This window comes from Scyliorhinus torazame, chromosome 4 (assembly GCF_047496885.1).
Source record: "Scyliorhinus torazame isolate Kashiwa2021f chromosome 4, sScyTor2.1, whole genome shotgun sequence".
Classification (NCBI taxonomy): domain Eukaryota; kingdom Metazoa; phylum Chordata; class Chondrichthyes; order Carcharhiniformes; family Scyliorhinidae; genus Scyliorhinus; species Scyliorhinus torazame.
Genome location: NC_092710.1, coordinates 285,906,989 through 285,915,805, shown reverse-complemented (window position 1 = coordinate 285,915,805; position 8,817 = coordinate 285,906,989). Strand labels below are relative to the sequence as shown.

Here is an 8,817-nt window from a genome sequence, read left to right as displayed (position 1 = left end):
TAACGTTGGAGGATCGAACTCTCCACCTACAACTATGAGATCTTATATCGTCCCGGGAAGCTAAACGATGCCCTATCCCGCGGCACATGTGCCAATGTACAAGTGGACCTCCTCCGAGCCCTCCACGAGGACCTCTGTCACCCAGGGATCACTCGATTCTTCGATTTAATTAAAACCCGCAACCTGCCGTACTCCATCGAGGAGGTCAGGACAGCCACCAGGAACTGCTAAATCTGCGTAGAGTGCAAGCCGCACTTCTACAGGCCAGAGAAAGCGCACCTGATAAAGGCTTCCCGTCCCTTTGAATGCCTCAGTATGGACTTCAAACGGCCCCTCCCCTTCACCGGCCGCAACACGTACTTCCTGAACGTGATTGACGAGTACTCCTGGTTCACATTCGCCATTCACTGCCCCGACATGACCGCAGCCACCGTCATAAAAGCCCTCCACAGTATCTTTACGCTGTTCGGTCTTCCCGCCTACATACACAGCGATAGTGGGCCCTACTTTATGAGTGACGAACTGCGTCAATTCCTGCTCAGCAAGGGCATTGCCTCGAGCAGGACGACCAGTTACAACCCCCAGGGAAACAGACAGGTAGAGAGGGATAACGGAACGGTCTGGAAGACTGTCCTACTGGCCTTACGGTCCAGGAATCTCCCAGTCTCCCGCTGGCAGGAGGTCCTCCCGGATGCTCTCCACTCCATCCGGTCATTGCTGTGTACCAAGACCAACCAAACACCCCACGAACGTCTCCTTGTCTTCCCTAGGAAGTCCTCCTTCGGGACCTCGCTCCCAAACTGGCTGGCAGCTCCTGGACCCATCATGCTCTGCAAACACGTGCAGGTGCTCAAGTCGGACCCATTGGTCGAGAGAGTCCATCTCCTCCACGCTAACCCTCAGTACGCATACGTGGCGTACGCCGACGGCCAACAGGATACGATCTCCCTACGGGACCTGGCGCCCGCTGGTTCCACACATACACCCCCACCACCAATCCCACCCTCCCTCCCACCGGTGCACCCCACACCCGCCCCCTTCCCAGGTGGATCGGTCCTCCCACCAGTCCCATCTAGTGGTGATGAAGCTGCCGAAGAAACCAAAGCCACACTCCCGGAGCCACAGATGCCTGAGCCGGAGCCTGCATCACCACTGAGGCGGTGACGATCGCAGAGGACGTCCAGGGTCCCCGATCGACTAATTGCTTCATTCTGAACTGTTAATAAATTTTGTAAATAGTTGCGATGTAACGAGGCAAAACCACTGTACTGATGTATACTGGGTACCTCCATAACCTTAACCTCTACCACTGTGTAATGCGAGGCCACCACCCCCGCCGGACTCTTTTTTTTTAACAGGGGGTGAATGTGGTAGTCGGTATTAGAGGTATTACGGTACACTTTAATGCTGTAAGACCATTGGTGTAGAAGGTACTGTTTTCATTGGTTAAACCTGCCTGGTGGTTCTGCCCAGTAAGGCGGAGTATAAGAGCCTGTGTCGCCCCAGCAGCTGCCTCTGTACCTGCGCTGCTGGGGGAAACATCTAGTGTAATAAAGCCTTCAATTGTCTCCAATCTCGCTTCTGGAGTAATTGATCGAGCATCACTACCTAATTGGGGGTTTGTTTGTGGTGCATATTTGCATTCTGCAAGGAACTGAACTAAAACCAGCGAAACTTGTTTTGTGTGTGGCCTTTTACAGCTATTACAGACAGCTGAGTTCTAATTCATTTACTTTCTGTTGGAACAATTGCCTTCTGAGATAGAGTGACCTCTGACTTTTTGTGCAACATAGTGGACCTGCTTCCTACATTCTGGGGCAGATCTAACACTAAGTTGATCAGACATGTACAGAGCAATCACTCCATTGTCAGCCTCTGGAAAATACCCTTCGCCATTTTACTTTCCAGTTCATTTCTTGCATGGTCATTTGCTTCAACATTCAGGACTAAGACGTTATATGAAACCAGTAAAAGATACAGGGCGGGATTCTCCGCGAACCGGCGGGGTGGGCCACTCCGGTGCCGAGGAGTGGCCTGAACCACTCCGGCGTCGGGCCGCCCTGAAGGTGCGGAATCCTCCGCACCTTCAGGGGCTATGCCGGCGCCGGAGTGTTTGGCACCACGCCGGCTGGCGCGGAATGATTTGACACAATGCCAACCGGCGCCGATGGTCCTCCACTGGCCAGCGCGGGTTGCCGCATACGTGGGAGCGCCAGTGTGTGCTCGCGTCATCACAGCACATGCGCAGGGGGGTTCTTCTCCTCACTGGCCATGGCGGAGGTTGACAGCGGCCGGTCCGGAGAGAAAAAGTGCCCTAACGGCACAGGCCCACCCACGGATCGGTGGGCCCCGATCGCGGGCCAGGCCACCGTGGGGGCACCCCCCCAGGGCCAGATCCCCTGCGCCCCCCCGAGAACTCTGCAGGCCGCTCGTGGAGCCAGGTCCCGCCGGTAAAGACCTGGGGCGACATTCTCCGACCCCCCGCCGGGTCGGAGGATCGCCGGGGGCTGGTGTGAATCCCGCCCCCGCCGGTTGCCGAAGTCTCTGGCACCGGAGATTCGGCAGGGTCGGGAATCGCGCCGCGCGGGTTGGCGGGCCCCCCCCCCCCGCTCGATTCTCCGGCCCGGATGTTTGCCTGTCCCGCCGGCGTAAATTAAATCACCTACCTTACCGGCGGGACAAGGCGGCGTGGGCGGGCTCCGGGGTCCTGGGGGGCGATCTGGCCCCGGGGGGTGCCCCCACGGTGGCCTAGCCCGCGATCGGGGCCCAGCAATCCGTGGGCGGGCCTGTGCCGTGGGGGCACTCTTTCCCTTCCGCCTCCGCCACGGTCTCCACCATGGCGGAGGTGGAAGAGACTCGCTCCACTGTGCATGCGCCGCCCGGAGATGCCGTTTCCGCCAGCTGGCGGGGCGGAAATTCCTCCGGCGTCGGCCTAGCCCCTCAATTTTGGGGCTCGGCCCCCAAAGATGCGGAGCATTCCACACCTTTGGGGCGGCGCGGTGCCCGTCTGATTGGCGAAGCTTTGGGCGCCAGTCGGCGGACATCGCGCCGTTTCGGGAGAATTTCTCCCCTGTTGTGTTTTACGCCTGCGGGACCCGCCGAAAATGGGCGTCCACTCAGGCAGGCGAATCACTGGGGGGGCCGCTGCCAGCAGCCGCCTACCAGCGCGCCGCGATTCCCGCCCCCACCAAAACCCTGGCGCCGGAGAATTCGGCAGCCGGCGGGGGCGGGATTCACGCCGCCTCCCGGCGATTCTCCGACCCAGCGGTGGGTTGGAGAATTCCGCCCACAATTTCTGATGCCAATTTGGAATGATTCAGACAGGCTCCAGTTATACAATTTTGGAATGATTTATTCACAGATCCAGTCCTGGGCACAGCTGTGTATTCCAATTCCTCGTCAGGTTTAAACCAAAGGTTAATCTCGTTAACTCCTGTGCCCTTGCTACAGAGTCACTGCCATGATATTCCTGCCAGTCTGAATACTGCAATCGCCCTGCTGTGCCTGGAGGAAGTGTCTAGTTTTACAATGAAAAAGTCGTCACGGCCCCCGCAGCGATGCTATGCCTTGTGGGTGGCTAGCAACCGCACCACGTAAAGCCTCGGCTTTATCTGTAGATACGGATGGAGAATTGCCGGATCCGTGGCTATGCATCGGCGGCCGCGCCGTACAACATGGTGCCAGGGTCGAGATTCTCCGACCCCCCGCTGGGTCGGAGAATCGCCGGGGGCTGGCGTGAATCCCGCCCCCGCCGGTTGCCGAATTCTCCGGAATCGCGCCGCGCTGGTTGGCGGGCCACCACCCCGCGATTCTCCGGCCCGGATGGGCCGAAGTCCCGCTGCTAGAATGCCTGTCCCGCCGGTGTGGATTAAACCACCTACCTTACCGGCGGGACAAGCCGGCGCGGGCGGGCTCCGGGGTCCTGGGGGGGGCGCGGAGCGATCTGGCCCCGGGGGGTGCCCCCATGGTGGCCTGGCCCGCGATCGGGGCCCACCGATCCGCGGGCGGGCCTGTGCCGTGGGGGCACTCTTTTCCTTCCACCTTCGCCACGGTCTCCACCATGGCGGAGGCGGAAGAGACTCCCTCCACAGCGCATGTGCGGGGATGCCGTGAGCGGCCGCTACGCTCCCGCGCATGCGCCGCCCGGCAATTTCATTTCCGCGCCAGCTGGCGGGGTACCAAAGGCCTTTTCCACCAGCTGGCGGGGCGGAAATCAGTCTGGCATGGGCCTAGCCCCGGAAGGTTAGGGCTGGGCCCCCCAAGATGCGGAGGTTCCGCATCTTTGGGGCGGCGCGATGCCCGACTGATTTGCACCGTTTTTGCCGCCGGTCGACGGACATCGCGCCGATACCGGAGAATTTCGCCCCAGGTTTGGAGTCAGCTTGATTGGTCTCACCAAGCATCACTCTACCTGTTTTCACTACATTCAGACCTTCTCATACCATGGCAGCAACAAGGCCAAAATCCATATAAATAATAAACAAAGGGTCACCTGGACTCGAAACGTTAGCTCTTTTCTCTCCCTACAGATGCTGCCAGACCTGCTGAGGTTTTCCAGCATTTTCTTTTTGGTTCCAGAATCCATTTACTTCATCAACTCGGGATAGAACGGCTTATCTGAAAGTTCAGAGTTATGTTTTATGAGCGGATCCACAGGGGCCTGAAGGGACTACATGATGACAAGCGTAAACCCTTTCTGTTCAAATGACTTCCCCCACGATGCCGCTCTGAACACATCAGACTTCACAGCAATGAAGTTTTGATCCTTGTTCCCAGACATGTTTTGCTTCAGGCTCAGTCGGCAGGTGCTGAGAGGCCCAATTTTTTAGCTCACCCATGCTTGTTCTCCCACCACAGTAGAATCGCTCCAGGTCTGCGCTGGTGCTAGAAGCAGCACCTATGGGCAATTCACTCTCCCCCGCCATGCAGATTTATGCATGGCGGGGAGCTCCTAGGATTTTGTTCCGCTATCAGGCTGCCATTTTGATGAGACAGCCCAATACTGAGGTACGGTGGCTGCCCACCCTCCCATAACATAAGTCCTGCCCCCCCCCACACTGACAACTAGGGGCATCTTCCCCATCCAACACCATTACGGGAATTGTTGGGTCACCCTCCCTCACCACAGCATGCTTGCATGAGGGTGACCTGACCCCCCCCCCATTAACACCCCGCCAAACCCAATCAGAGACCTCCCCATCAGACTCTGATATCATAGACCCCCATCAGAGACCCTCAGCTGAGACCCCAATGACACGTCCATCAGACCTCGCCATCAGATCATCCCATCATACCACCCCCATCAGACCACCCATCAAATATCCCCCATATTAGAAACTTTCCATATCAGAGACCCCCCCTATCAGAGATCCCCCCCCTCTCCCATATCGGTCACTCCTGCTTGAAGAGCATTCCAGGCAAAAAGAGTGAAAACTCAATGCTTTATCGCTTAATAGTCCCTTACACCTGCTGCCTCAGACAGAAGTGTAGAAAGCAGCAACATAACAGAAAGCCAAAACATATCACAAGATTTTAAATCTCCTCAGACCCTTTGGTCCACGAGACATCTATTCACTTTCAAATATAATTAGCTTTTAGTATGCAGCAATTGATAGGGTAATAGCTTCCAGACAGCCGAGTGTCTGGATAGTTCATTTTCATTTCCCTTCACACTTGAATGCACCTCAACTACCCTGCTATGATGTTAACCACAATGTTTAGAAATATTTAGCTATGATTGACAGGTCATTGCCACTTCAAAAGCAGTTAAGTGCTTTCTGCTGAGAAATAGAAGAAGTAAATGTACTTATCTCCTAGACGTTTATAAGCATTGTCGGGCGGTATCTGATATGGAGGGGATTCTCTGATATGTGAGGGCCTCTGATGGGGGGGTTTATGATATGGGGTTCTCTGATGGGAGATCTCTGTTGGGGGTCTCTGATTTGACGGTTTTTGAAATGGGGTCTCTGATTTGGGGGTGTCTGATGGGGTCTCTGATTGGGGGTCGCTTATGGGGGAGTCTGATGGAGGAACTGATGGGGGTCTCTGATAAGGAGGACTGATGAGGGGGTCTGATGGAGGGGGTTCCAATAAGGGGGTTGGGGGTGGGGTGATCAGAATTAGCATTGTGGGGCGAGGGGGCTCTCTGATGGACTTTGGGGACATCAACATTAAATACCCTTGGCCCACCATGAGGCCCACTACAGCAGGTGTGCTTAAAATACTTGCACCAATCCACGCTCGCCTGAATCCTGGGCGAGAGGGCTGGAGCATTATGGAGGTGTGTTGAGCTCGTTAATTGGATGCAAATGGATTCAAATGATCCATATGCGTCCTTCCACCAGCATTCGGCATGTAGTTCGCTGTCGCCACCGGTGGATCAGAGCATTCGACGCCAATCCCGTTTTTTTGGACAACACATGATTCTCTGCCACACCCGGAACTCTGCAACTGGTGACAGGCAGTGGTGAATCCACATTTTCCATTCAGAAAGGAGAATGACTGGGACATTTATTGGGATTTATCTTCCATTCTTGTGTACGAATTATGTATTTTAAGATGAGATGTGGGCCCTGCGTGCTCAATCGCTTCACTGGTAATAACAAAAATAACATTTACAGTTACTAGCTGCAGGCTATTTGACCTCATCCGACATGATCGGTGCTTTGGCAGCCTTGTGTATCATGATAATAATTCTTTCCAGCATCCGCAGTAATTTGCTTTCATTTTATTTTCAGATATGCTCTGAACTGAATTGAAATGTTCAAGCTGGCAATGGGATTACAACTTGCATTCCCTGGATTATTAATCCAGTAAAATAGCAACTCTGCCATGTAACCCAATATGTTGGCATTGAATTGCCAATGTCATTCAGGCAGGCTTCCAGGGCATCTACTGTGCAGAGGGCTGAGGGCTTGCGATTCCTTGTTCTGCCAGACTGAAGGAAGTTTTTCTTTCCACATAACTGCAAGTTGTTTGACCCGTTTAAAGTTTCTAGAATAATAGATTTCCCATTCACCTGCCGTAACTATGTAAATCCAATTTCTCAAAGTTGCAGTCAAGGAACGCTAACTCTGCCATTTCAATGAAATAAAAAAAATACAATAAACATGTTCAGTAGTTTCCTCACCAGGAGGGAGGAAAGGTAGAAAAGGAGTCTTTGCAAAGTTGATCCTGGCAGTCTTTCAGTGAGGCTGCTGAAAAGGTCCGGAGCAGATCACAAGGTCATCTTTCCTGCAACAGGTAACTCAGGAAAAGGAGTGATCAAGGGCAGTATCTTGCATTCTCGAGTATAGGTTTGGTGGAGGAAGTGGAAATGAGAGTGATACACACAGAGCAGCGGTGGGGGCGTGTTGAGGTGGCAGGATGGCCAGCTATGTGCGATCATACACTGATGCTTATTACATATGCATGAGCGAGGAGCACGGCATCTCTCGCAGTTGAGGTGGTCAGGAGGATGCTGTCTCCGTTATGACCACATGTGCATTCAAAGGTCCAGTGAGTCTAACGTCAGTAGTAGGGAAGTTGCTAGAATCCATTGTGAAGGATTTCATAACACAGCATTTGGAAAACAGTGGTGTAATAAGACTAACTCTGCATGAATTTACGAAAAGGAAACGTTGCTTGACAAATCTACCAGAATTCTTTGAAGATTATCATAGATTATCATAGAATTTACAGTGCAGAAGGAGGCCATTTGGCCCATCGAGTCTGCACCAGCTCTTGGAAAGAGCACCCTACCCAAGGTCAACACCTCCACCCTATCTCCATCACCCCATAACCCAGTAACCCCACCCAACACAAAGGGCAATTTTGGACACTAAGGGCAATTTATCATGGCCAATCCACCTAACCTGCACATCTTTGGACTGTGGGAGGAAACCGGAGCACCCGGAGGAAACCCACGCACACACGAGGAGGATGTGCAGACTCCGCACAGACAGTGACCCAAGCCGGAATCGTACCTGGGACCCTGGAGCTATGAAGCAATTGTGCTATCCACAATGCTACCGTGCTGCCCTCAAGATGTAACTAATAGGGTTGACCCGGGAGAACCAGTGGATGTAGTTTATTTAGACTTTCAGAAAGCTTTCGACAAGGTCTCACAAAGCAGATTATTATGTAAAATTAAATTGCATGGGATTGCGGGTAGTGTCTTGAGATGGATAGAGAGCTGGGGCGAAATTCTCCTACCCGCCCCGCCACATTTCTGCGCCGACCGGCCGGCGGGAGTCTCCGTAACACCAGCCGGTCAATGGGGTTTCCCATTGTGGGGCACCCCCGCGCCGTCGGGAAACCCCCGAGCGCCGGCAGAACGGAGACTCCCGCCGGCGGAGAATGACGCCCCTGGTTAGCAGATAAGAAGCAACAATTTGGAATAAATGGGTGATTTTCCAATTGACAGGCAGTGACTAGTGGGGTACCACAGGAATCTGCACTACCACAGAAAGTAGTTAAGGCCAGAACATTGCGTAATTTCAAGAAGGAATTAGATCTTCAGCGGAATTCTCCCTTCTGGGGGACTAAGTCCACACGCCGGCGGGAGAACCGGTGCGTCATTCTCCGACCCACCGCCGGGTCGGAGAATCGCCGGGGGCTGGCGTGAATCCCGCCCCCGCCGGTTGCCGAAGTCTCCGGCACCGGAGATTCGGCGGGGGCGGGAATCGCGCCGCGCCGGTTGGCAGGCCCCCCCGCTCGACATGATGGGTCGAAGTCCCGCCGATAAATTGCCTGTCCCGCCGGCGTTGGCGGGCTCCCGGGTCCTGGGTGGGGCGCGGGGCGATCTGGCTCCGGGGGGTGCCCCCACGGTGGCCTGGC

At 54.5% G+C, this 8,817-nt stretch overlaps 1 pseudogene; it reads right to left on the bottom strand.

Annotated features, from left to right (window-relative positions):
• Window positions 1–3,351: 3,351 nt before the first annotated feature.
• LOC140411240 (nucleoside diphosphate kinase-like) lies at window positions 3,352–4,780 on the bottom strand (annotated as a pseudogene).
• Window positions 4,781–8,817: the final 4,037 nt, after the last annotated feature.